General features: G+C 43.9%; 1 protein-coding gene across 1 annotated transcript in view; it reads right to left on the bottom strand.

Annotated features, from left to right (window-relative positions):
• The window catches only part of LOC147026823 (uncharacterized), a 273,043-nt gene that overhangs the window by 64,316 nt on the left and 183,790 nt on the right, over positions 1 to 24,937 (bottom strand).

The raw sequence follows: 24,937 nt of genomic DNA, 5'->3' as shown, positions 1-24,937 counted from the left end.
CCGACTCACATCTTGCTCAGCTTGATGCTTGATGTTCCCACGGTGAAGCTGAGTCTTTGGCAGTGGTCTTCAACCAGTCAATTGCTATGGACAAGTTGATCCCAGAGTCTTGAACTGTCGATCTTCTTTTTTTTCAAAATTATTTTTAAAAACATTTTAATAATTTTTTTTCTTTAAAAAAAAAAATAGAGTGGGAAAAGCCGAGATTCTGTATTGTGGTTATATTTAAAACTGTGGTGGCTGTGAGTTGCAAATGCAAGATAAATGTTGGTGCACAGGCCAATCTGAAATGCCTTGCATTTAAACGAATCAATTATCCATCTATGACGCAGTCACTGCACTTATGCAGCCACCGTACAGTTGGCAGTTGCTCATTGGCTGTTGTCTAACCAATGGAACATGGAATAAGCTCGGCTTTCCATTTTTATTTTTCCTTGTATACAAGATTAATTTCCTGAAGCCAACATGACGAGCGAGGAGCCAGGGTCATCCAAGAAGAGGGGAAAAACCAACAATTTCCACCAGGAATGGGAAAGTGAATTTCCTTTTACAAATATCAAATATAAGATCATCCGTCTCATTTGCCACCAGAGTGTTGCCTTGAGTAAAAGAGCAAATTTGAAACGGCATCACAAGACAATTCATGCAAAATTTCAATAAAATACTCCTTTAAACAGCGAAATTCAGACGAAGAAAGTTGGGGGGGTTTAAGGGAATATTGAAAGCTCAACGATCACTCTTTTCACTCAGCAAACCCGTGGCCAAAGGCAAGGCTAGCACAGAGGCATCTTTTCGCATTCGCCATCTGCCAGTGAAATGTAAGAAACCATGAATTCATCGATGGCAAAGTTATCAACGAGGCTATGACAGTTGCTGCTGACACCTTGTTCAAAGACTTTAAAAACAAAGATTAAATTATGGCAGCCATCAAGGGCATGCCAGTTGGCGCTTCAATATTAGCCAGAAGGATGGAATCGTTGTCTGAGGACGCGTCTCAGCAAATACACCAAGACCTATCAGAATGTGAATGTTTCTCACTGCAGTTCGGTTATTCAATAGACATGACGGATATGCCCAGCTGATTGTTTTCGCTCGCATGGCATTCAAAGACTCAACAACAAAGGAGGACTTTTCAGGAGAGCAGCAAATGTAACACCATTATTTAAGAAAGGATCCAGAGAAGAATTGGAAAACTATACGTGGAATATACTGTTAGTTTGACTTTAGTTGTGAGAAAAGTGTTGGAGACAATAACACAATGTAACAAAGATTTTGTTTGAGTGAATTTTTTGGTTGTTTGTCTTTTATTAGGTCGTAAGAATGAAGAAAATTCATATCTTTCATGTCGCTAATCGTTATTAAGGAAATGACATATTTTTTGAAAAATAACAAAAAATTGTATATTTACATAGGAAAATTGCAGAAAAATGTCTTTGAACATAAATGAAACTATACAACAGCGTTGAAACATACAGGGATATGCTAATCAGAAGTAAAATATAGCATACTACATCTTCGATAAGACTGTTTATTGAAAACACACAGATTTTCTGCTCTTTCTTCGGTGAAGAGGCTGGGTTTCTCGGACCTCTGCAACAAAGACGTCGTCGTGGGCATCTTCTGTTTCGCTGCTGGAAGTTGTGCAAGCATCTTTGGTGATCACCGGAGGAGGGTTGGGAACTGGAATCTCCTCACAATGCATCACCGGACGAAGAGATGATGGCAGATCGGGGTAGTCGAACACATCCGTCTTCTTTCCCCTGCGGTGACACGTCACCACCACCATACAAAAGTAGCAGTTGTTTGAGTGATCTGTTGGTTCCCGCCAGATTCTTGGCACGCCAAACTTCAGTTTTCGTTTCTCCCCTCTGTACCACGACTCCAGAGTGGACCGACAGCTTCCGCAAACCACGTGTGGCGCCAAACTCTTGTCCTGGTCCCCTAATTGAACTCCAAAGTACGCCTTGTAAGCCGAACAGAAGAGGTTCCCTTCATTGATGGTGTACTTCACGGACTTGACATTCAGAAAGACTCCGTAGACATAGCAGAAGTTATCAGGATCATGCTTGCAGGAACCTCGAGCAGAAGCCATCATGAGACAATATCTTTAAATAAAAGAACAAATATAATAAGACGAGTTGAAGGGAAAGAACGGAAACAAAATGTAACATATATCAAATGACTACTTGAATGAATCATATAAATCATACTTGAAAAACCTACTTGAAAAAACTCATATTTAAAAAAAAATAATTTCAAAATATTTTCTAAATCACAAAACGATCAACAGTATGCTATGTTTTACTTCTGATTAGCATATCCCTGTATGTTTCAACGCTGTTGTATAGTTTCATTAATGTTCAAATACATTTTTCTGCAACTTTCTTATGTAAATATACAATTTTTTGTTATTTTTCAAAAAAAATCGGTGTCATTTCCTTAATAACGATGAGCGACGTAAAATATATGCTTTTTCTTCATTCTTACGACCTAATAAAAGATAAACAACCAAAAAAAAAATCACTCAAACAAACTTTTTTTTTTTTGTTACATAATGTAATTAAGGACCAGATGAGGAACAATTTAAACAAATACAAACTAATTAAAGGTAGTTAGCATGGGTTTAGCAAAGGAAGTTCCTGTTTAACAAATCTTTTAGAGTTCCATGAAGCAGTGTCTGATTGGGTGGTGAGGGAAAGGCAGTGGACATAATATACCAAGACTTTAAGAAGGAGGAAATTGGAGGAGATTGGGACCATACTCTGTGCGGAGCGTTGGTGCTGCTTAAGCAGTCTCCTTGGCTATTGGGCACAATCCTGGACGGGTCGTCACTCTGACACAGTATATCAGCATGCTGGCACTCGTTTTGCCGACCTCGGAAGGATGACAGGTGGAGTTAACCCCACCTGGTATTAATTCAACAGCTTAGCAAAGATTTGAACTCAGGACCCTAGGATCCAAAGCCCACCACCCTAACCATTAAGGTAGCACCAGGCATACTTTAAGAAGGCATTTCATAAAGTATCACATCAGAGGTTGTTAGCCAAAGTGAGGGCTTGTGGAGTGGCTGGTCAGGTAGCTAATTGGATTGCAAACTGGCTTAGTGATCGGAAGCAAAGAGTGGCTGTGAGTGGGAGGATGTCTTGCTGGGAGGATGTAAGTAGCGGGGTACCTCAGGGATCAGTACTCAGACCATGACTATTCATTATTTACGTCAACAATTTGGATAGTGGGGTAAAGAGTAAGTTTTTCAAATTTGCAGATGACACAAAGCTTGGAGGTAAAGTGGATAGCAGAGGGGGTGGTAATCAGATTCAGGAAAGTATTGATACTTGCATAAATTGGGCAAAAGATTGGCCGATGTAATTTAACCTGAGGAAGTGTAAGGTGTTGGGGAAGGGAAAGAAAAATGAAAATAGAGACTACATGATGCAAGGGGTAATTTTGGAGCGTGTCACACAGGAGAAGGATCTGGCAGTGGTAATAGATACGGGAGGTAAGCAGGCAGCACAGTGCCAGGCAGCTCGAGGTAAAGCAAATAGAGTTTTAGGTTGTATTCGGAGGGGGATCATTTGAAAATCAAAAGAGGTGTAGTGGTGTTAACATTGTAGAGGAATTTAGTGAGGGCCACATCTACAATAGTGCGTGCAGTTTTGGTCACCACAGTTCCGGAAGGACATAGATACCAGAGACAGGGGTCAGTGCAGGACTACTAGATTGATTCCGGGCCTAGTTAGACTCAGCTATGAGGAGCGGCTGAAGGAGACAGGGCTTTATACACTTGAAAGGAGGCTGTTACGAGGAGATATGATCGAGATGTTTAAGATAATGAAAGGTGGAGATAAAATAAGTGCAGATGAATTATTCAACAGAGTCGACAGTGATAGCACCAGGGGCCATAGCTTGAGAGTACAGAAGAGCATTTCTTCCTTGGATCTTGTGTCCATAAATTAGTATGGTGTTTGCACAGGCATACTGGGCTGAATGGCCTCCACCTGTGTTAGATTTCCTTGTATTGACTTTCTCACTCTATTGCCACCCAAAGAGAAGCCAAGAGGCGAGGACATCTTCAACAAATTCAAAAACTATGTGACTGAGAAAAACATTCCGATGAAGAAACTGGTTTCAATCACAACCGATGGTGCACCAACAATGCTGGATATCAATGCAAGCTTTATTTTACTTTACAGAAACGATCCTGAATTCCCCTCCTTTGTCAAACTCAATTCATGTCAGAGCTCTGCAACATCCCTTGTTCGAATCGTTACTCGATGAGCTTGATGCCAACCGATGGTGAGCTAACCCCTCATGCAGATGTGAGGTGGTTAAGTCGAGGAAAAGTCCTCCAGAGATTTTTAGATCTGATCCCTGAAATTGTCACCTTTCTTAAATGAAGAAATGAGGTGCACAGTGAGCTGTCAGATCATGCATGGTTGGTAGACTCGGGATTTCTTACAGACATAATGGCAAAATTGAACGAGCTTAATCATGAACTGCATGGGAAGAACCGAGACTTGTCATACATGATCAGTGCAGTGAATGCATTCAAGTTGAAACTGGGCCTGTGGTCCTCTCAGCTAAAGAACAACGTGACAGAGCACTTCCCAAATTTGTAGAAAATCCTACAAAATGTCAGAGAAAGGGTTCCATTCAAAAAAAATTTCTGTGACCACCTGAACAGATTGTAAAAGCAATTCAACAGACGATTTCAGGAGGTAGCCAAGATGGAAATTTATTTATTGTTCGTCTCAAATCCTTTTTGTCAAGTGGACAAGGGAGAACTGACAGCAAAAAATTTTAGCAGGTGTTTGAACAAAGTAGTAGACTTCGCATGGAGATAATCACCATGCAAAAAGTCATCGAGCTGAAAAGTAGGTCAAGGTACAAAGACTTTTGGAGACTTGTAAACGGATATAAGTACCTGCTTCTGACATTTTGTGTACTCAAGGTGAAGGCCTATTTTGGTTCCACATACCTCTGTAAAGATGGCTTTTTCCCAAATGAAAATCATCAAGTCCAAGTATGTCACCCGTCTCACAGATGCCCATCTGATGGACTGCATGAGACTGGTCATCTCAAACTACGACTCAGACTTCAAAGCACTCATAGATAGTGTGCAAGTACAGGTATCACACGAATAGGTGAGTGTTATGCATAGCATACATTTTCGGGGGTTTTAGTAAAGTATAATTTTTAAGGGTAGATCTTATGCTGCATTTAGATTCCAAAAGTGATCTTGTGTTTAAAAATGTTGGAGACCACTGGTCGATGAGCTTATCACTTCACCATTGCAGACAGGTCGGTGGTTTCTCTGTCTTCTCCCACCTCCTTTCTGGTCTTGCACCCTATGCTTTTTCCGTGCTTTGTCCCTCTCCCCCCCCCCACCTCAGGTTTCTGCAAGGCTCCCTCTTCTGGTGAAGCTACCTAAATCCAGGATCACTGCTCACCTCCACTCATTTGTTCCTCTTTCTTCCCACCTGTGGAATACACTTCCACAATGTCTTAAATCTCATCCTTCCATCCAGATCTTCAAGACAGCTGTTCACCACCATCTCAGATCATCCCCAATCCAAAACCATGATCTGTTCTACTCTCGTTCACCCCATCAAAATCCCTCCCTCCAAATTTTCCAGTTTTTCCTCCTTGGAGTTTCCTTCTCTATGCATGTGTGTATTGCACTCTGTTGTCTGTTACGTCCTGATCTGTTCAGTGTACAAGTTCTTCCATGAGCATCGACAATATACAAAAAAGAAAAAAAAAGTCACAAGGGTAGAACGAGGTCCAAAAGGTCGAAGGGATCCAAAAGGTTGAAGGGGTCGAAGGGGTATAAAGGTCCAAAGAGGTTTAAGTGTCTGAAACATCTTAAAAAGTCTAAAAAGGGTCTAAGGGGTCCAATGGGTATAAAGGGGATAAAGGGTCGAAAAGGTATGTTCCATTACTATGTAATTAATGGGCGTAGTTAATATAGTCCCATTCCAATAATATGTAATTAATAGACTTACTCATGGTCCAATTCACGTTCAAATAGTACATAATTAATCGCTGTACTCACATTGCATTAGTACATAATTAGACATGTTAATAATGGAAAATTGAATTGAACATAATTGACATACTCACAGCCTCACATAATGGAATAGTACGTAATTACATCCTCGCATAATGGTATAGAACGTAATTTATAGACATACTCACATTCAAATGAAACATAATTGAAAGATGTACTCGCATTTCATGAGCAAGGAGTTAACAGATGTAATCACATTTCATTAGTACGGAATTAATAGATGTACTCACATTGCATTAATACAAAATTTATGGACAAAATCACTGGAGCAGTTCATCCGGGCAGAATGATTTTCGTCCTTGTGCCTGTGGACACGGCTCGGCCTGCGGTGAGGTTGAGCAGTTCATCGGGGTGGGCTGTGGTTTATCATTGTGCCTGTGGACACAGCTCGGCCTGCGGTGAGGTTGAGCGGTTCATCGGGGCGGGCTGTGGTTTATCATTGTGCCTGTGGACACGGCTCGGCCTGCGGTGAGGTTGAGCGGTTCATCGGGGGGTGCTGTGGTTTATCATTGTGCCTGTGGACACAGCTCGGCCTGCGGTGAGGTTGAGCGGTTCATCGGGGCGGGCTGTGGTTTATCATTGTGCCTGTGGACACAGCTCGGCCTGCGGTGAGGTTGAGCGGTTCATCGGGGCTGGCTGTGGTTTATCATTGTGCCTGTGGACACAGCTCGGCCTGCAGTGAGGTTGAGCGGTTCATCGGGGCTGGCTGTGGTTTATCATTGTGCCTGTGGACACAGCTCGGCCTGCGGTGAGGTTGAGCAGTTCATCCGGGCAGAATGATTTTCGTCCTTGTGCCTGTGGACACGGCTCGGCCTGCAGTGAGGTTGAGCGGTTCATCGGGGCGGGCTGTGGTTTATCATTGTGCCTGTGGACACAGCTCGGCCTGCGGTTCATCATTGTGCCTGTGGATATGGCTCGGCCTGTGTTGAGGTGGAGCGGTTCATTGGGGGAGCGCTGTGTTTCATCCTTGGCCTTGTGGGATGCGGCTCGGCCTGCAGTGAGGTGGAGCGGTTCATCAGGGCGGGCTGCGGTTTATCATTGTGCCTGTGGATATGGCTCAGCCCGTGTTGAGGTGGAGCAGTTCATTGGGGGAGCGCTGTGTTTCATCCTTGGCCTTGTGGGATGCGGCTCGGCCTGCAGTGAGGTGGAGCGGTTCATCAGGGCGGGCTGCGGTTTATCATTGTGCCTGTGGATATGGCTCAGCCCGTGTTGAGGTGGAGCAGTTCATTGGGGGAGCGCTGTGTTTCATCCTTGGCCCTGTGGGATGCGGCTCGGCCCCCAGTGATGTTGAGTGGTTCAGCAAATTGGGCTGCATTTAGCCCTTGTGCCTGTGGACTCGGCTCGGTTTTCCCTCGTTAGGGCACTAGCGGACCAAAAGTGTGAGGCTTGGCACAGAGAGTCTGAGCAAGGAGGGTTACTGTGGTATTGGGAGTTACATGAATATTAATAAATGCATGATGAACCGGAACCAATGAGGAGGAATCGAGAGTGACATCAGAGATCTGTGGGATAAGGGCAGTTGGAGACGCCATAAAAAACGGTTGAGCTGAAGAACCTACATGTGGGCTGACTTTGCCACACAACATATTGGCAATCAGGATGGCTCACCTTGGTCTTACACCACTTGCTGCATTCTTATCAAGTCCAGGCGAGCCTTCGATACCTTGTACCTCATGGATGCGCATGTTCGAGAACTTCATGCTGGCGGTAAATGACGACGCACTTTCTGATGTGAGGAAGCACACATTACTCTCCACTGCCGAGGAACTGAAGGGTAGCGTTTATTCTATACCCTCCCAGTTGATGGGAGACACTTACTCTGCTGCTGTCGGTTCATTGTTAATTGCGAGTTTAGTGGCCTCTCTGATGAAATGATATGAGATCAGCTCATGGGAAAAACCCTTACAGCTCGTATACATGAACGGCTGCTTTTTGAACCAGAGCTGACACTGCAGAAAGCCCTCGTAATGGCGGCACAAATCGAATCAGCCATGGCAGAAGCAAAAACGATGACATGTGGTACGTTGACGTCCTTTAAGGATGTAAATACAAGAGCAACACGTACCGGCGTGGGGCAATACAGACGTGACAACATCCACAGGGACACATCAAATGAACCTGCAAACCCAAAATTTTCACAAGCTCGACAAGTACGCTAAGAGAGTACTTGTTATCATTGTGGATCTGCAATGCACTTAGACAATTACCCCAGATGTCCTGCAAAAGATGTAAATTGCAGGCAGTGTGGCAAAAGTGGACATTTTGCTAAAGTATGTCACAGTAACGAGCACAAATACCGAGTGTGGGAAGTGACTGTGCCAGATGTGACTGTTTTAAACATAAACACACAAGCCTCTGAACAAATTAAAGGGAACCTATTTTGTGATGTTTGTCTTTGCACACCTGATGGACAGGCATGCTCAGCTAAATTGCTGGTGGACACAGGTTCAGTCGTTTCCAGATTCCACCTACCGAGAGCATTTCAAGAATGCACTTCTTATATAACCAAAATTACACTTTGTGACTTACTTTAAAAAACCGATCTCTGTAGTTGGTTGTCGTCCAGTGCAAGTGCGACACAACCAGGTTGTGCCTGTTGATTCCTTCATTGTGCCTTCTGGAACACCAAAATTCGCCATGGACCTCTTCACTGCTCTCGGACTGAATATCGTTAATGGATGTGTTACTCCTGCATCAGTGCGAAGTACCTCTGGACATCAAACATCGGCTTGGCAGACATCTAATCCTAAAATCACTGGAACTCTCGGCTATGCAAAAGGATTTGTACACAGAGTGAAGATCAGGCCCGATGTGGTGCCAATCCAGCAGAAGCTTCGCCGTTTACCTTTTGCTGTCCGTGATGCTGTCTCGCAAGAAGTGAAAACGCTTGAAGAAACGGGTATCATTGAGAGAATTGACTCTTCCGAATGGGTTTCAACTATTGTCATTATGCATAAGAAAATGGGAGGTAAAGGACTGTGTGTGGATCTTCGTGAACCCAATAAAGCGATCGTAATAGACAGTCATCCACTCCCACATATTGAGGAGGTATTCGCATAACTTCAGAGAGCAAGAATGTTTTCTACTCTTGATCTTTAGAGTGCATACCATCAAGTGCCCTTGCATGAGGAAAGCAGTGACCTTACGGCTTTCATAACACACGAGGAACTTTTCAGTTTTTGCCGTGTTCCTTATGGTCTTGCTTCTGCTCCCAGTGCATTCAAGCGAATGATGTTACAGATCTCAGCTGGCCAGGAGGGCATCCAGTGTTACCTCGATGACATACTTGTGCATGCTTCGTCTCTTGAGAAACATGAGGAAAGTCTTCAACCAGTTTTGAATCATATTGTTCAAGCAGGCTTAAAACTGCATTTTGACGAATGTCATTTCAGGAAGGCTGAACTTTCTTTTCTGGATCACGCGATCTCAGAAAAGGGCATGAGCCAAAACACAGAACATGTGGTGGCAGTAACACAAGCACCACCCACCAAAGGATGCATCTGCTCTGATTTCTTTTCTGGGTTTGACTTCTTGGGACTCCAAATTATGCGACAGTCATGGAGACACATTGTGCCTCACTGCGAAAGGATGCTGACTTCTCCTGGACCGAGGCTGCGCACACTCAATTTGAAAGGGTAAAAAAATGATTGGTAACAGCCCTGCACTTGCTTTGTTTGACCATACTCTGACCACCATTGTGACCACACACGTCTGATTATGGACTTGGAGCAGTACTCACTCAACTTCATGAGGACTCTACAGAGGAAACGGTAGCATTTGCCTCACAAACGCTCACACAATGCAACTACAAATACTCCAAGGTCGAGAAGGAAGCACTCACCTGCGTCTGGGCAACTGAGAAATGGCATACTTACCTGCGGGGTCCAAAATCTATCCTGCATACAGATCATAGTTCACTGACCACACTACTGTCTTCGAACGGTCTTGGTCAAGCTGGAATGAGAATTACACGTTGGTCTGCACACTTACTGTCGTTTAACTATAAAATTGTGTACAAACCTGGCCATCAAAATTGGACTGCAGACTGTTTTTCGTGGTTACCACTCCCCATGACAGAGCCTTACCACAAACCGGATGTAGAAATGGTGGCTTTAGTGTCCGGTGGCTGCACTGCTGTACCTGTGGAACAATTCAAGGAAACTTGCAACTGATGCCCTATTCTTGCAATAGATGGAGGTGCAAGGATACGTCTCCACAGGATAGCCTTGCACTGCGAAGGACATTGACCCAAATGTACTTCACGACTTTCGCATTGGGAATGAACTGGCTGTACAGGAGGATAACTTGATTCGGGGCACTCACCGTGTGACAGTGCCGACAGAACTTCAACCCAAGTTAATCCAGCTTGCCCATGAAACGCATCAAGGTATTGTAAGGACTGAACAAAGGCTGCGTGGCCTCGACTAGTGGCTAAGGATGGACTCCCAAGTGGAAGTTGCCATCAAGTCGTGCATTACTTGCCAAATGAATGATAAAACAGCTGTCACTTGGGTTCCACCTTTGCAACCAGTTCCACTCCCTAATGCTGCTTTGGAAAAGCTTGACATCGATATAGTGGTACCACTTGATAACGGCGAAATGGACTGTCGCTATGCCATTACCTTCATTGATGAATTCAGCAAATGGCCAGAAGTAGCTTTTATGTCCCAAGTGACATCTGCTCCAGTTATCAAATTCCTGACTGCAGTATTCATTCGTGAAGGAAATCGGTGGGAACTTATCTCTGACAATGGATCTCAGTTTGTTTCAACTGAGTTTGAAACATTCCTGCAGGAAAGAAACATCAAACACTGCCGTAGCTCTATCTATTACCCACAAGCCAACGGGGAGATAGAACGCTTCAACAGAGTGTTTAAGGACTGTTTACATCCTGCAAATCTCGAAGGGAAGCCCTGGAAATCATCCGCACCCAACTTCTTGCAAACGCATTGAGCTACAAGACATGCAACAACTCATCCGACCCCTGCTGAACTTCTACATGGACGTACATTGCTCACCAAGTTGCACATTGGGGACAATCAAATCAGCGTACCTGCTGCAAGACTCGAGGATGTAAGACGCTGTGTTCAACAGAAACAAGAGAAGTCTAAACGATACACAGAAAAGCATGGGGGAGCGAAACCTTCCACCTTCCAATGTGGTTCTTTCCTGTGTGTTCAGAAACCTGGACTTCATCAGAAAGGACAAAACAAGTTTGCTCAACCCCTCAAGATCAGTGAACAGAGGCTCTACTACCTTCAAACTCTCTGATGGGAAAGTTTGGAATGCAATTCATCTAGCACCTGCAATTCAGACATCAAATGGACTTTCTGCTGGAAGTATGGCAGGTTCTGAGGACCATAAAGGACATAGCTCTGTCCATAGCAAATAGAGGACATAGCAAATGCCTCCACAAGTTTTTACCCCAGATGGTCGTCGTTCGATGAGATATCATTGAGCCCTTGAATGGACCAAGAACTTTGTCATGTGACATGTTATCTTGCATTGCATGCATACTATTTTTTTGGAGTGGGGGGGGGGGGGTTCATTATCAGTTGTTATTTTCATGAAAAAAGGAATATGTGGTGTTGGGAGCAACACAAATATTAATGAATGCATGATGAACCGGAACTGACGAGGCAGAACCGAGAGTGTTGTCAGAGAGCTGTGGGGTAAGGGCAACAGGAGACGCCATTACAAACGGTTGAGCTAAAGAACCTACGTGTGGGCTGAATTTGCTGCACAACAGTTATGCATGGGAGATGAGAAGGATTGAGCGAGGAAGATGAGGAGGTGCGCGAGGGAGTGGAGGGTCGAACTGTTGGGTGGGAATTAAGTATTAAAAGTATTAACTGTTTATTGACTGTGTTTGCTTTGAAAATGTTGACTTTTTTAAACTTTGGTGAGGGAGGAGTGAGTCGAGTGAGGGAGAAGTGAATTAGGTGGGGGAGAGGAGGCGAGTGTTGAGAGTGAAAATAAGAACAAGAGGAGGGGATCGGCGAAAGAGGTGTGTGTGTGTGTGTGTGTGTGTGTGTGTGTGTGTGTGTGTGTGTGTGTGTGTGTGTGTGTGTGTGTGTGTGTGTGTGTGTGTGTGTGTGTGCATGCGCGTGCGCATGATGGGGTCAGCAGGCGAGAGTAGTAAGTAGCCCAGCAGGTCAGTCAGAGCAGCGCTGCTGATTAGCGACCTGAATGTCCCAAATTATCCAAGATGGGACTAGCTCTGTCAGGTGGGCAGCGATTCAGAAGCTTGGCCCAGATAGGTTGTCTGAATGGATCAATGGGGGAGGGGAATAGGGGTGGGGGAAGGGTTAAAGTACTGGAGATGATTCAGACAAGGAGTTTGGAAGTTTTCTGTGTACACGAGACCAAATTGAAGGGAGACAGGGCAAGGAGGTTGGTAAGAGGATACAAGCTGTTGCATGCAGGTGAGGATGGAAGGAGTAATGGCATGAGAAAAAGAGTATTGCAAGAGATTCGCAAGCAGGTGGTCAGAGTGGAAAAATGAGAGGGACGGATAGTAATGGCATGGGTGGTGATACAGAGGCAAATTGTTGTTGTGTTGGTACATGGGCCACAAATGGGAAGGACTGGAGTGGAGATGCAGGAATTCAGGGATGCAATGGAGAGGATGGGATGGGAATGGTTGAACTGGAGGTGATGATATGCATTGTGGGGGACTTTAACCTGCATGGGGGAGTAGCAGAGCCAGTGGGAAGAGGAATGTTTTGGTAAATTTGGTTTGGGAATGAGGAATAGAAAGGGTAAAGAGCTGGTGGAGCTGGTGTTGAGGAATGGGATGGTCCGAGCTGGTTCATTCTTTCAAAAGTGGGAAAGCCACAATTTTACATATAGGAGTGGACATCATAGAACAGAACTGGGTTTGGTGGGAGTAAGGAAGCAACAGTTCTGGAGTGTAAGGATCGTAAGGCAGTGGTGGGAGAGCATGTTACCACTCAACACAAGCCTGTGGTATTTATGGTATGCCTGGAGAAAAGGAGGGACATTAAGAGCAGGGGTCAGAAGATTATTTAGTGGGCAAGTGTGGGGGAAACATCCTACTAGGGTACAAGGAGAGGTTGAGCGCTCGGTCTGACCAACTTTGTGAAGAAGTGAAAGGTTTGGAGGAGGAGTGGAAGAATTGGCATTTTGTGGAAATGCAGTTTTGTGTGGAGGGACATCAGGAAAGGGTACATTATTGGTGGATTGAAACCAAGTATGGTGGACGGAGGAGGTAGTGAAGGCAGTTGGTGAAAATAATCGGATAGAGAAGCTCAAGGATACGGGGAGGCAGCTGGATGCAGGGTTGCTGCACCTGTATGGGCAGAAGAAGAAAGCAGCAAGGAGAACTGTGGATAAGGCGAGGAATGATATGGAAGAGGTGTACAAAAGGTTCGAAGAAGATGGTGGGAGGAAGATGATATATAAATTGGCTCAGGACAGGAATGAGGATGGTAAGGACATGAAGTGGGGGCAGTGAATAAGGATGGTGGCAGGAGGATAATGACAGAGAGGGGGGTAGTATTGAAGGTGTGGGAAGGATATTTCAAAGCACTGTTGAACCAAGAATGAAGCAGTGGTGAGCTGGAGCTGCAGTGTTATGTGGCGGGGAAAGTGGAGTTTGTGGAGATCACTGAGGAAGAAGTGCAGACAGCATTGAAAAAGATGAAGAAGGGAAGAGTGCCAGGCATTGATGAGGCATGTGCAGAGATGATAATTGCAGCAGAAGAAGTCGGAGTCAGATGGACGAAGAGGCTGTTGAATATATGTACAGTGCCTATAGAAAGTCTGTACCACTTTCAAAATTTTCAACTTTTGTTGCCTTATAGCCTGAAATTAAATTCCATTAAATCATACTTTTTCCACCTTTATTTACACACCGTAACACACAACTTGCAAGTGAAAAACAAATTCTACAAATCTCCAAAAATTAATTTAAAATGCAAAACGAAAATATCTTCGTTGGATAAGTGTCCACCCCCTTGAGTTAATACTTGGTGGAAGCACCTTTGACGACAGCAATTACAGCTGTGAGTCTGTTGAGATAGGTCTCTACCAACATTGCACACCTTGGATTGGACAATATTCGCCCATTCTTCTGCATAAAAATGTTCAAGCTCAGTCGAGTTGCGTGGGGAGTGTTTATGGACAGCAATCTTCAAGTCGTGCCACAGATTTTCGATTGGATTTTGGTCGGGGCTCTGATTGGGCCACTCAAGGACATTTATCTTTTTGTTCCTTAGCCATTCCAGTGCAGATTTGGCTGGGTGCTCTAGATTGTTGTCATGCTGAAAGGTGAACTTCCATCCCAATTTCAGCTTTCTTGTAGAGGACAGCAGGTTTTCCTTGAAGATTTTTCTGTATTTTGCTCCATCCATTTTCCATTCTATCCTGACAAGTGCCCCAGTCCCTGCTGATGAGAAAAATTCCCATAACATGATGCTGCCACCACCTTGCATCACAGTAGGGACGGCGCTCTTTGGGTGATGTGCTGTGTTGGGTTTGCACCAAACGCAACGTTTTGCATTTAGACCAAAAACTTTCATCTTTGTTTCATCAGACCACAAAAGTTGTTGCCACATGGCTTCAGAATCTCTGGAGTATTTTTTGCATACCTCAAATGGGAATCAAGATGGGCTTTTTTGAGTAATGGCTTCTTTCTTGTCACCCCACCGTACAGGCCAGACTTGTGGAGTTCTTGCTATATTGTTGTCACATGCACACAGTGACCAGTTCTTACCATAAAAGCCTGTAGCTTTTTCAAAGTTGCCATTGGCCTCTTGGTGGCCTCTTTGGTCAGTCTCCTCCTTGCTTGGTCATCCAGTTTGGAGGGACGGCCTGATCTCGGCAGCGTCTTGGTGGTACCATACGCCTTCCACTTCTTAATGATTGCGTTGACTGTGGTACAAGGGATATTCAAGGCCTTTGAAATATTTCTATACCCATCCCCTGATCTGTGCCTTTCCATATCTTTATCGCGGAGGTCTTTTGAAAGCTCCTTGGTGCTCATGGTTGAGTCTTTGCTTTGAAATTCACTATCCAACAGAGGAAACCTACAGGAACAGCTGATTTTATGCTGAAATAATCATAATCACAACAATTTAACACAGGTGGAGGCCAATTTACTTAGTGTGTGATTTTGAAGGTGATTGGTGACATCTGAGCTAATATATAATCAATTGCTATTGGTAGGGGGGTGTACACTTATCCAACCAAGATATTGTAGTTTTGAATATTTAATTAATTTTTTGTAGAATTTGTTTTTCACTTGCAAGTTGTGTGTTATGATGTGTAAATTAAGGTGGAAAATGTCTGATTTAATGCAACTTAATTCCAGGCTATGAGACAACAAAAGGTGAAAATTTTGAAAGGGGGTGTAGTCTTTCTTTAGGCACTGTGTGAGCAAGGGTTCAATTCCAGAGGATTGGTGGACAGAGTTAATTGTGCCGATGTATTGGATTCTGGATAGGAGGACAAGGAACAGTGTGGAGGTTGAGATCGGAGAAGAGCATTAGGGGCTTAGAAAGACTCGGGTGACAACTGATGGAAAGTTGGCCATCAGACAGATGGTGGAGAAGAGGTTGGAGATGAAAGGTGAGATGGCTTTGGGATTTATGGACCTGGAAAAGGCCTACGACACTGTCCAGAGAGAGAGGTGGTGATGGCAACACAGAGAGGGAAGGCAGTGCCAGAAGCAGAAGTCAGGTTGGTGGAAGCGATACACAAGGGAATGATGGGAAGAGTTTTTGTTGGTCCCTTGATGTCTGAGGAGTTGAGTATGAACATCGGTTTGAGGCAGGGAAGCTCTCACAGCCCACTTATGTTTATCATGGTGATGGAGCTGGTAAGCAGGAAGGTGGGCTTCAGGGGTATTGTTGTATGCGGACGATTTGGCTGTTGTGGTGGAGAGGGGGCAGGAGATGCAAGAGGTACAGGGGGAATGGAATGAGACATTTGAGAAGCATGGGCTGAAGATGAGTATGGAGAAGACTGAGATTATGTGGGTCAGGCAGCAGAGAAAAGAAATTAATTTCAGGTTGGAGGGGAAGGAGATCAAACAGGGAAATTGGTTTGAGTATCAGGTAGGAATGGTGACTGGGGATGGTAAGTCCAATACAGAGGTGCAGAGGAGGATTCAGGTGGGTGCAAATGCATGGAGGAGGGTGGAGGGAGTAATGGCATATAGAAAAACATCAATAAAATTGAAAGGGAAGGTCTTGATGTCGTGTGTAATGCCGGCCTACCTTTATGGCCTGGAGGCGGTGGCACTGACAGAGAGACAACAACAGATGCTGCAGATTTGCAAGAACAACTGGGTCAGGAGGAATGTGGGAGTGAGGGGGGGGGAGAGATTGGTGTGCAGATGAGCTGGACTGGGAGATTGGTGAAATGCCGGCTGAAATGGGCTGGACCCTTGATGTGAATAAGGGGAGAGAGAATGGCAAAGAGAGTGGATAGGTTGAGAAAGCAAGGAAGGAGGAAAAGAGGTAAATCATGGTTGAGATGGGAGGATTGTGTGAGGAGGGATATCTATAAGATACCGGTGGTTGGAGAGTGGAGATAGTTGGTTGAGGACAAAGGGAGGTGGAGGAGTATCATGGTCAATGCAGGGCAGAAGCTTGGTGGCATCGGACCTCACCCCTTATAAAAGGGAAGAGAAAGAGAACTCATGTTCCAATGATGATGATGATGATGGATGACGTATCGTTTTCGACTATGTCGATTGGTTAATTTGCTGATGGACGCGACTGTGGGCAGTGAGACCAGCTTTGTTTGCACAAGGTCGGTCGCAGACACCACAACGGAAACCGGTTTCCGCTGCCTTGGATGGATCCTTCCGCCGCAATCGCTTTTGCACAATCTCATGCTCCCGAACTTTCTCAAACCTTTGCACCCCGGTGTGTACTCTTCCCCTCCACTGTGAACGATTCTTGGCAAGTTATTTCCATGATGACTCTGGGATATCACACTTCCTCATTGTATCGGCCAACATGTCCTTAAAACGCTTCCTTGGTTTACCCAACTTTCTGGACCCATTTCTTATATCACCATAAAAGATTGACTTGGGTAAATGCGAGTCATTCATTCTGACTAAACGACCAGACCATTGCAGATGATGCTTTCGGATGATGCTTTCGGATGATGCTTTCGATGCTACAGCACTTTGTTTTTGCCAAAATTTCGATATTCGGAACTTTTTCTTCCCAATTTGTTTTCAGGATGTTTCTCAAGCATCATTGCTGAAAAGCTTCAAGCTGTCGGATGTGTCTACTGTATACCGTCCACCTCTCCGCTTCATATAGCAGTGTGCTACTAACGACGGCCCGAGAGACTGCGATTTTGGTAGCAAGTTTAATGTCATGGCTGTTCCAAACCCGTTCTCTGAGCCTGCCAAAAGAGGAGCTGGCTTAGGAGATTCTGCTGACAATTTCATGACCAAGCTGTCCATCATCAGACAAGATACTTCCAAGATAGGGGAAAGTTTTGGTGGTCTTCAACTCTTCTCCATTGACAAGGATCGTGGGCGAGTGATGTGTAACACCTGGGGGTGGTTGATACATGACTTCCATTTTCTTTGTGCTGATCGTTAGACTGAAATTAGAAGATGTGACTGCGAAAGCATTCATAAGCGATTGTAAGCCCTCCTCGGTATGGGAAAATAATCTGCAATCATCAGCAAACAGATCTCTGACAAGCAGGTCAATGGTTTTGGTTTTAGCCCGGAGTCGACGCAGATTGAAAATGCCACCATCCGTTCTGAATTTTATGTGAACACCGTTGTCATTTGTTTTCAAGGATTCCTTGAGCATGGTTGCAAAGAACAGCACAAATAAGATAGACGCCACAACACATCCTTGCTTCACCCCATTACTGATGTTGAACGCCTCGGAGAACTTACCATTAGCACACACTCTAGCTTGCATCCCATCATGTAGCTGTTGTAGCACTCTTACAAATTTCTGTGGGCAGCCAATTTTGAGAAGAATTTGCCATAGCGAAACACGTGAGACTGTATCGAAAACTTTAGTTAAGGCCCAGTCACACCTTGACGTTTTAGCCAGCGATGGCAACGTATTAAAATGTATGTAAAACGCTGGCTTACGTTGAACTTTTGATGTTTTTTTTTAAAGATTCGGACGTATTCATAGCGACTTGGTCTTATGTATAATGCATTGGTAACGGACACAGAACGTTTCGTTGTGTTATAGATAACTTATACCAACGAATGCTGAACCTGTTGTCAGCGTTCACAACCGATACCCAACGATAGTCTAACTTAGGCATAGCGCGTTGCATGCATCGCCGACGATGTCGTGACGTAGCCTATTAAAAGGCTGACGCACAACGATTCGAATCATAACTGCCGTAGAAATGGAAGTGTCAACATCGCGGTCACACCTTGGCGATCTTGCCAGCGTATGCCGACCTAAGAAAAATGTGTCTAAAACGTTGGGGCACGTCAAATACGGTGTGAGTAAGTTTGGTATATGTGAGTACAACGCTAAAGTACGCTATCATACGTCGTAGTAAGTAGAGTACGTCAATAAATTTTAAACATGTTCAAATTTTACGACGTACTTGGCGTATGACACACGTTCCGCATGCGATGGGGATAAGTTTTACACACGATGTGTGGACGCTTACACACGTCCACAAAGGCTACTTATAAGCTACTCATAAGTCGAAACACGTCGCGGTAATGTCTTTTTTATGCGAAACTTATTTCTAACTTATGTTTGACGTGCTTTGAACCAATTCTTTACGTAGTCCCAACACACATTGACGTATGTAGACGTATTCCAATGACGTCTTCCGGTCGACAAAAAAAAATAAATGAACGTGTTTCTAACTTACAACTGCCATATAAAGACGTGTTCCCAGCGATTTTGGGAATTGGTATATAAAAATGGTGTTCATAAAAGGGGAACCCAACAGTGTTTTCGAGTCCTTTTTGAGTCGATGTCCATGTCAGCAGTAACAGTATCAGTATCAGTATCAGTATCAGTATTAGTAGTAGTAGTAGTTTGTCCATGTTGGCAGTAGTAGGTGAGTGTGAGGGGGAGGGTGTGGGTTATGATGGATCGTCCTTGCGTCCGCGTGTCCACGTGTAGGTTCATAGGCTGCCACTCAACGATTTAAATGGCTGCATCTCCACTATTGAAAGTAGACGCTTGCGCTCAACAATTGGATTTTTTTTACACTCAACGACTTTTAAACGGTACCACTCAGCTATTTTCATTGTTTACAATGAACGATTTAAATTGCTGTCACTCGCCTTTGTTTTTTGACGCTGGCGCTCGGAAATTTTAATCGTTTCTTCTGAACGTGTTAAAACGCTCAAACTCGACTATTTTAAATAGATGCTGCCGATGGACAATTGAAATCATAGCCAAGCTAGACATCGAAGTGTGAACATCCTCGTCATGCCGAAGAAAAGGTTGAAGAATGCTGCAAATAAGTGTCCTGGCCGTGGCCGTGGACGCTGACGCAAGGACGATCCATTATACCGACGTCTTTCAGCCTATGAGTAACTTAAAAGTAATGTCTGTCGACGTGTGGCAACGATCGCGTAACGTGCCAACAACACGTTAATCATAGGTTAGAAATAAGTTTCGGGTACGCTAAACATTACCTCGGCGTGTCTCAACTTATGATTAACTTAAAGTAGCATGTGTTGAGGTCTGTCAACGATCGCAGACCGTGCATACAACTTGTGGCCAGCGTAGCGGAACGTGTGAGTCATACGCCGGCATACGTCGTAAAATTTCAAGCATGAAAAAATTCGAGGAAAACCCAAAAGTACAACGTTTAAAGCCAGCGTACAACGACGTATGGCAGTGTTTTTCAGCGTGCTCTCAATGTTATCAAAACTTACCCATAACGTATTCAACGTGTGCCAGCGTTTTAGAAAAAAAATTTCAAAAATCGGCATACGTTGGCTAAAACGTCAAGGTGTGACTGGGCCTTAAGGTGAACAAAAACCGCATATAACCCAATATTCTGCTCGATGCACTTCTTCTGAAGTTGGCGAGCTGAGAACACCATATCCATGGTACCACGGTAACCTCGAAAACCACACTGCGACTCCGAAACATTTTCGTCTGAAATTGAATTTACGAGACGTATCTGAAGAATTTTAGAACATAAACTTAGGAGGGAAATTCCTCTATGATTTCCACATTCCGAACGGCTGCCCTTCCGTTTGAAGATAGTAACAATGAGAGCATCCTTCAGTTGTTGGGGCACTTCTTCGTCTCGCCAAATATAACAATAGAGGCTGTGCAGACGTGTGATTAGAACTTCGCCACCATGTTTGAAAATCTCAGCTGGAATCCCATCCTCACCAGGTGACTTGCAGTTTGATAACAAATTGATAGCCTTACGAATTTCTTGTTCAGTTGGTTCATTCGCAAGATGCTGAATCACAGGTTTTTGAGGCAGTTGGTCTATGCTGCGCTGATCAACATGTGATGGTCTGTTGAGGAGCTCGTTCAAATGTTGCTGCCAGTGACCTAGTATCTCTGTAGTATTTACCTAGTATCTACCTAGTGACCAATTTTCTGCCGTCTTGAGATAGCAGGGGGGCACCACCACGCGCAGAAGGGCCATACAGTGCTTTTATGGCATCATAGAAATTCTTTGAGTCATTTTGGTCCGCCAATTGTTGTATTTCCTGGGCTTTTCAGGACAGCCACTGGTCTTTCAACTTGCGCGTTTCATTTTGCAGCCGCCTTTGACAAAGTTGGAGCTTCAATTTCGATGATCGTGTGTTACTGGATAGCCATGCTCTAAAGGCTTCGTTTTTGTTGTCAATTATCCTCTGAATAATTACTGAATTATCTGAGAACTAGTCAGGTTGTTTCATGGTTTTCAGTCCAAGCATCATCTTAGATGTGTTGTAGACCATGTCATGCAGAATATTCCATTCGTTAGTCACTGTGCCATTTGGATCGATTGGGTTTGCAGTAAGCTCACCATTTATCTTTTTGGCCAGCTGGTATCAGGTTTCTGCTGACCTTGAGGCCCGGTCACACCTTGACGTTTTAGCCAACGTATGCCGATTTTTGAATTTTTTTTCTAAAACGCTGGCACACGTTGAATACGTTATGGGTAAGTTTTGATAACATTGAGAGCACGCTGAAAAACACTGCCATACGTCGTTGTACGTTGGCTTTAAACGTTGTACTTTTTGGTTGTCCTCAAATTTTTTCATGCTTGAAATTTCACGACGTATGCCGGCGTATGACTCACATGTTCCGCTACGCTAGCCACAAATTGTATGCACGGTCTGCGATCGTTGACAGACCTCAACACATGCTACTTGTAAGTTAATCATAAGTTGAGACACGCCGAGGTAATGTTTAGCGTACCCGAAACTTATTTCTAACCTATGATTAACGTGTTGTTGGCACGTTACGCGATCGTTGCCACACATCGACAGACGTTACTTTTAAGTTACTCATAGGCTGAAAGACGTCGGTAAAATGGATCGTCCTTGCGTCAGCGTCCACGGCCACGGCCAGGACACTTATTTGCAGCATTCTTCAAACTTTTCTTCGGCATGACGAGGATGTTCACACTTCGATGTCTTGCTTGGCTATGATTCCAATTGTCCATCGGCAGCGTCTATTTAAAATAGTAGAGTTTCAGCGTTTTAACACGTTCAGAAGAAACGCTTCAGATTTCCAAACCCCAGCGTCAAAAAACAAAGGCGAGTGACAGCAATTTAAATCGTTCATTGTAAACAATGAAAATAGTTGAGTGGTACCGTTTAAAAGTCGTTGAGTGTAAAAAAAATCCAATTGTTGAGCGCAAGCGTCTACTTTCAATAGTGGGGTTTGAGCGATTTAGCACGTTCAATAGAAACGATTAAAATTTCTGAGCGCCAGCGTCATAAAACAAAGGCGGGTGACAGCAATTTAAATCGTTCATTGTAAACAATGAAAATAGCTGAGTGGTACCGTTTCAAAGTCGTTGAGTGTAAAAAAAATCCAATTGTTGAGCGCAAGCGTCTACTTTCAATAGTGGAGATGCAGCCATTTAAATCGTTGAGTGGCAGCCTATGAATAGCAAACCCCACGTCACCGGCAAAGATAAACTGCCGCACGATATGGAAAAGTTAGGCTATTGTTGGGCATAGTTTGTGAACGCCGGCTTCATGATAATTATTCGTTGGTATATCGTATCTATAAGTAATCAAAGCGCTCTATGCACATTAGCTCATTGTGCATTTGTCCAACCTGTTATGAATAGACCTAAATCGTAAAAACAAGCTATAGTTCATTGTTGAAAAAAGCCCCATAAAAAATTAGCCGCGAAGAACTTCGAACAATGGTGAAAAGATGTCTCCTACCCGTGGACACGCGGACGCAAGGACGATCCATCATAACCCACACCCAAGCCCTCACACTCGCCTACGACTGCCAACATGAACAAACTACGACTAATACTAATACTAATACTGATACTGATACTGTTACTGCTGACATGGATATCGACTCAAAAAGGACTCGAAAACACTGTTGGGTTCCCCTTTTATGAGCATCATTTTTATATACCAATTCCCAAAACCGCTGGGAACACGTCTTTATATGGCAGTTGTAAGTTAGAAACACGTTAATTTTTTTTTTTTGTCGACCGGAAGACGTCATTGGAATACGTCTACATACGTCGATGTGTGTTGGGACTACGTAAAGAATTGGTTCAAACCACGTCAAACATAAGTTAGAAATAAGTTTCGCGTAAAAAAGACATTACCGCGACGTGTTTCGACTTATGAGTAGCTTATAAGTAGCCTTTGTGGACGTGTGTAAGCGTCCGCATATCGTGTGTAAAACTTATCCCCATCGCATGCGGAACGTGTGTCATACGCCGAGTACGTCGTAAAATTTTGAACATGTTTAAAATTACTTGACGTACTCTACTTACTACGACGTATGATAGCGTACTTTAGAGTTCTACTCACGTATACCAAACTTACTCATACCGTATTTGACGTGCCCCAACGTTTTAGACACATTTTTCTTAGGTCGGCATACGCTGGCAAGATCGCCAAGGTGTGACCGCGATGTTGTCACTTCCATTTCTACGGCAGTTATGATTCGAATCGTTGTGCGTCAGCCTTTTAATAGGCTACGTCATGACATCGTCGGCGATGCGTGCAACGCGCTATGCCTAAGTTAGACTATCGTTGGGCATCGGTTGTGTAGGCCGACAACAGGTTCAGCATTCGTTGGTATAAGTTATCTATAACACAACAAAACGTTCTGTGTCCGTTACCAATGCGTTATACATAAGACCAAGTCGCGATGAATACGTCCGAATCTTTTAAAAAAAACATCAAAAGTTCAATGTAAGCCAGCGTTTTACATACATTTTAATACGTTGCCATCGCTGGCTAAAACGTCAAGGTGTGACCGGGCCTTTAGAGTCGAAACATTCAACTTTCTTACTGCCTTAAAACTGGACTTTTCGATCTTTGGGTGAATGACCATCTTTAATTTCATTTGAATCATTCTGTGATCAGTCTGACACTCAGCACCACGCATAACTTTTGTGATAATCACATCTTTGCGATCACGACTTCGTACGATTGCATAGTCAATCATGTGCCAATGTATTGCTCGAGGATGCATCCAGGTTGTTTTGTGTACTGTAGGTAGCTGAAACATAGTATTGGTAACAGTCAGCCCATATTCTTTACATTTTGATAGTAGTAATAGACCGTTGTGATGGTTGTGAGCTCCCGGGAAGGACAAAGCACCAACACATAAGATTAAGCGAGTTATATACTTCAGCATTCTGTTACGCAATTATGAATGCATCGTTTTAATGTGGATAGATATAGGCATTATGAATGTGAGTTAGCATAAGTTTGACTGACGGTGTTTGAGTTTGATTGTCTACAGATGGTGTTTGTCTCCAGACGTGTCTGGGCAGTGTTTATCTCTGGGTGGTGTTTGTCTGTCTCCGGAGGTGTCGCTGCACAGGGTCAGTTTAAAATGATGATATTTACTATTAATCATGCGTGGGAGGAGGTGGGAGTTGTAAAGGTTATTAGTGTCATGACAGATATATATTTTTTTGGTTGGTTACGGGGCTACAAGATAAATGATACTACATTTTTGCATCTATTGGTGAAAGGAGAAGCATCCGTTCATGAGTGTGTATGTGTGTTATAAGCACAGTCGCTGCTCGCTCATTGTATTGACAGGAAATAATATGAATCCGACTCCTCTCATCCATGGATATTTCTCCTACATCCTATATATTTTCGTGAGCCAGATTTACCTTCAGGAACAGAACAATTATAGTTCGCCATTTGAAATTGTCACTTTATCATCAAAATGCTGAAAATTATGTTGGCAAGACTATCTGAATTACAAATCTCGTGCTCGCAATGGCAGGTTCGAAGTTCTCTGGAGTCAAACCAAATCAGTGTAAACACGTACATTGTGCATGCGCAAAAGGCCTCATTTAGCCTTCATACATCATTTCGAAAGTATCATATTGAGAGATTGGGACAAAAACAAAATACACTCCAGCATGATATTTCGAAAAGTTGTGGACGGATTATGACGGAACTTGATGCATAATTTGGTATGTGACAATAACAAACCGATTGAATTATGGTTCAGGTCCGGATCCAGATGCGACCTATGAGGAGAAACAAAATGTAAACTGTTTAGCCTGGCAGAGGTGTGCGCCCATCCAAGTTGCCGGTCTAGTTTTACATTTTCACCTCCGCCACCAAAGGTGAAGGAGGTTATGTTTTCACCCTTCCTGTCTGTTTGTGTGTCTGTCTGTTTGTTTGTGTGCAGGATCTCTCAAAAAGTTGTGGACGGATCTGGATGAAATTTTGTGGACAGGTTC

The sequence above is a fragment of the Eptatretus burgeri genome, chromosome 5 (assembly GCF_056783735.1).
Source record: "Eptatretus burgeri isolate ZD-2024b chromosome 5, Ebu_testis_v1, whole genome shotgun sequence".
Lineage (NCBI taxonomy): Eukaryota > Metazoa > Chordata > Myxini > Myxiniformes > Myxinidae > Eptatretus > Eptatretus burgeri.
Note: the sequence above shows the minus strand (reverse complement) of the source record. Positions and strands in the feature narration are given on the sequence as shown.